The sequence below is a fragment of the Planococcus citri genome, chromosome 2 (genome assembly GCF_950023065.1).
Source record: "Planococcus citri chromosome 2, ihPlaCitr1.1, whole genome shotgun sequence".
Taxonomy (NCBI): Eukaryota; Metazoa; Arthropoda; class Insecta; order Hemiptera; family Pseudococcidae; genus Planococcus; species Planococcus citri.
Genome location: NC_088678.1, coordinates 12,785,581 through 12,790,169, shown reverse-complemented (window position 1 = coordinate 12,790,169; position 4,589 = coordinate 12,785,581). Strand labels below are relative to the sequence as shown.

The following is a 4,589-nucleotide window of genomic DNA, read 5'->3' as shown; positions in this document are numbered from 1 at the left end:
TCAAAAATCTGCTGGAGGCTCCAGAACTGCTCCAAACGGGTTGAAACCGTTTTCAATCGATTTGGCGTGTCGAAAATAGGGTACATCTCAAATTTCAGCTTTCTTGGTCAATTTGGTAAAATTTTGATTTTTTCCCTCATTTTTGGTCTAAATTGGATTTTCAAAAATTCACCAAAAATCGAAAACCGCACTTAAGCACTTGAAATTTTGACAAATGTTAAATTTTTGCATGATCTTTCGATCTACCTTTGTAAAGTTTGGAAAATTTCGTGCAAGTCCTATGTTGAAACGCAAAATCTACGATTTCGGCTGACTTGTCAATCAAAATGGCCGCCATTTTGTAAGTAAGGCCAACTTTTTTTGGGGCAAGTTTGCTTTAAAATGTTCCTTAGGATGTCCCCTTCAAGAAAAAAAATTGTCCCGGTGGATCGGCGGGGGGGGGCGTGCAATTACTCCTATTGTCATATGCCGGACTATATTGATGGGTCTTTTATGAAAACCGGTTGAGTACTCACTGAGATCTCGTGGGAACAAAAAAACCGACATCATTTTAATATATAAGAAGATTTTAATATATAAGATGATTTTTAGTGGCCACAATTTTTATCACAGATGGGTGAATGTTTGAATTTTCGGATGTCGCAAAAATTTTCATTTTTCATAAATTTCTCTCCATTCAGGAAGAGTTTGAACTTATGTACCTACCCCATATTACCTGCGTTTACCTCAGACGTACGTAGACTGTGGCGAAGATAATGCCTCTATGTAAGTAATTTTATATTTATAAGTGACTCTTGTGTTCATTTTTATTGTGTGTATTTTATTTTCAATTTACACATTCTTTGATCCGGGCACCTATATAGCAAATTTTGTCATTATGAATTTTTTCCCAACTTTGAAGTATTGAAGAGACTTGAAACATTTTAAAAGAAAAAATTGATAAAAACTCGCTTTTGACCTTGGGAATGGGTAGGTACTAGGTAGTACTTTGGAAAATAAATGAATTTTGTCATTATGAATTTGTGCCCAAATTTGAAATTGAAGGAGCCAGTTTAAAAATATTTCTTACCCCTTCAATTTCAAAGTTAGGCAAAAATTCATAATGACAAAATTTATTTATTTTCCAATGTACTATACTACCCAATCGTAAGGTCAAAAATACGTTTTCCAGAATTTTTTTTTAAAGCTTGGTTGCCCCTTAAATTTCAAACATACAGACAACTTGTCTGTACTTACATATAACGTTTTTTTCGAGTCGTATCGGTTGTATCCAAATCTGAAGTTTTAACATCCACTCACCAGACACCCTGTATAAAGTCAAAATCGTCCTTATGAATTTTATAGGTAGTATGGTAATCGTGCATGTGAAGCTCAGAACTAAGGTAAGGTAAAATCTTGCAATTTAATTTTGGGATGTTCGTAAATCAATCAAGACTTTTGGTGATTTTGAAAAAAAATTGAAGACATCCGAATATTTTGTAAAATTAAACAATCCTTTATTAACGTTTTTCAGCGTGAACTCACAAACATTAAGACGTATTGTAATTTTCCAAGCAAATACCACCGAACTCCGGAAACTTTGATGTTTGATCGTTTCATAATTGATTGAGGCCTGTTACACACTATTGAGATGCGATGCGAACTTCTTGTATTAAAGTAAGTAAGTTTTGATAAGTAAGTACATTTCGCCGTCGATTTTTGTTACCTATTTAAAAAAATCAAAATAAGTAAGTAAGGTAAAGTTGTGAGAAAGCTACTTAACGTAGGTACCTGGCTCTGTTTCCAATCCCTATCTTATTTGACAGCATTTTTATCGAATACTGAGTATTCCTAACAACGAACGCCTCTTTTTTCAAAATTTAATAGATTGCATAATTAAAAAAAAAAAATTTTAAATTTCATTTATTTTTATTAATTAATCAATTTTATCAATAAATATTACTTGTGTAAATATGTAATTGTATGTATTTTTAAATTCATTTTTCATTATGAAAATCAATTTAACGAAAAAAAATTAATTTATTTAGGTACAATCTGCTGGCAGTTTATAGTGAAAATGTGGTTTTCGCAGAATTACCAGAAGTCCTGCGAGTGTTCTGAACAACAATCAGAACTCATTTGCAATTCCTCCCTCGGGAAATTTCAATTACAATTTCAAGTTAAGACATGCATCAAAAACGACAAAAACATGTTATAAATTCTCCGCTTTTCTCAACCCATTCTTTATGCAGGTAAGGTAAGTTATTTCCTCTGTATTCTATCTTCCTTGGCATCCCAAATTTTCAGCTGCTGAACTTGATATGCAATATGCATGTATTTCCATTTTTTGGGGACATTTTTCAAAATTAGTGTATGAATTTTTGCAAAATTTTCAAAAATTGTTTTGTAAAAATCGAAAAATTTCTTCAAAAAATCGAAATATCAATTTCAGCAGCTGAAAATTTTGTATGAGTTTTGTCCACTTTGGAGGGAGTGTGAGTTTCACTATCTTGCCTTTATAAAGGCCAATTTCTCAATTTATTTCAAGTGTTTAGGAGATGTAACCTGAATCACACACTTTTTTTTGCTCGAAGAGTTTTTTATTGTAACTGTGCAATTTGTAAACGATTTACAGGAATCGATTCTGTATACCTACTTGACTGTCTATTTTTTCAACTAAGGGTAAAAGAGAGCAATAAATTCTTAAATAAAACGAATGATTTCTCTTTAAAACATAGCTGAAGATTTGTAAACATTAAAAATAATAGGATGGAGCAGAAATAAGGCCAACATGATTCAAGTATATTACACTTCGACTTTCGAAATTTTTAGTAAGTAAGTTTTTTCAATCGAATTCTCGAAAATCTGGTTTTTGGACGTTTTTTGAATCTATTTTTTAAGACTTTTTAGATTCCAACCTCAAACTTTCGAAACCTTAAAAGTGGTCTCTCTGTTAGTAAACTCATGCAAATTCAAAATTCATTTTCAGAAGCTATCTCATGCATTGTACAGCAGGAAAGAATTGAACAATATAAATTGGATGTTAGCATCCGACCTGGGACCAACACATATGTACACCATCTTGATTGATGGGTGAACGAGCGATGGCGAGTGAGAGGGCCGAGGGGGTTGGGACGAATGCGGCGCAAATGATGAAAATTGCCTAGGTAAATGCAGCAATAGAATCTCAAATACCATCTTCAGTATCTAACTGGGTAATTTTCCCAAAAAGAGGTTGGGTTGGGGCTAAAGTAGAAAAAACACGATTTTGTGAAAATTTTGCCTCTGAGGACATATATTTTGCCTCCAGAGGTACGTGGAACAAAAAATTTTTCCGAATGATCGCCTACTCAAAATTATTAAGATTTTCATCGAAGTTGGTTAAAATTCCTCATTTTTTTTGCACTATAAACTTGCATATTTTCAACTAGAACTCGTGAATTGAATTTGATTAGAACAAGGACTCGTCCGATCTCTGATTTTAAACGAGTTTTACCAATTTTTCGCTTGTGAATTTTGCTGTGTAATGATTTTGGTTTGATTTTTTGCAAAGATGGCCAATATTGCAAAGAGTCGCGGTTTTAAGATCATTTTTTTTATAAAAAAAACTCAATATTTCAAATTATTACTAAAAAATTTATTTGTATGAAAAAAAATCGTCAGTTTTGAATTCAGCACCCTCAGAACCCAAGTAATCGACATATAACTCGATTTTTGACCAATTTTTCAATAATCGCACCCTCAAATCTTTTTAACTACCCCTACTCATGTTTTGAGTTGAATAATGTGTTGAAAAACTCAATTCCGGAGGCACAATTCTCGTTGAAATATTCATTATTACCTATGAAAAAAATTCTCAATTTCGAATTCAGCATCCTTGAAACTCAAGTAGATAATCGATACCTCAGATGAATTTTTCAAAAACCATCCCTGAAATCTTTCCAGCCACCCCCCACTCATCTTTAGAGGTAATGTGCCAAGAAAACACACTTTTAGAGGAAATTGTGTGTTCAGGGTAGGTACACTAGGTAGGTACCTCGTTAATGGCACAATGATCGTGATAAAATTTACATTTGGTACTTCAGGATTCATATGTACTTACTTGAGAAGTTCAAATATCCATTTAATAGCGCTCGACCTATTTAAATAACACAGCTGAAAAATAATGGAGTATAAATGAAAACAATTGAAAAATCGACAGAAATAGATTTTTTCGAGCAGTAGGTATACCTATACTCGTAGGTATAAATGGCAGCAAGAGCATCACAGCTTCAAAAATTATAAGATATTCAATAAAATAAATTGGAACTGGAAGATAAAATAATATTACATACTTGCATTTTGATTGATTCGACGATTAGGGATGATGATGATGGTTCCTCTAATTGCTAGAAAAATCAACAAGGAAATAGGTACCTACGTAGGTAGTTGATACCTACTAATAAACGTGAATGAGATTATGTGAATTATCAATATCAACTAATTAATTGGAAAAAAATCAAGTTAAATTATTATTTCACAACGTGAAGCTGTGAAGCAACTAATAACTAAACTATACGGAGACGCGCCACGATAATAATAGTACAACCACAAGGGACCACAACCAGAAC

General features: G+C 32.7%; 1 long non-coding RNA gene across 1 annotated transcript; it reads right to left on the bottom strand.

Moving 5' to 3' along the window:
* Window positions 1-1,474: 1,474 nt before the first annotated feature.
* LOC135833618 (uncharacterized) lies at window positions 1,475-4,589 on the bottom strand. The gene is made up of 3 exons (XR_010556501.1): window positions 4,314-4,589; window positions 4,082-4,134; window positions 1,475-1,705 (listed from the first exon to the last, which is right to left on the bottom strand). It is a non-coding gene; the product is annotated as an uncharacterized LOC135833618 (long non-coding RNA).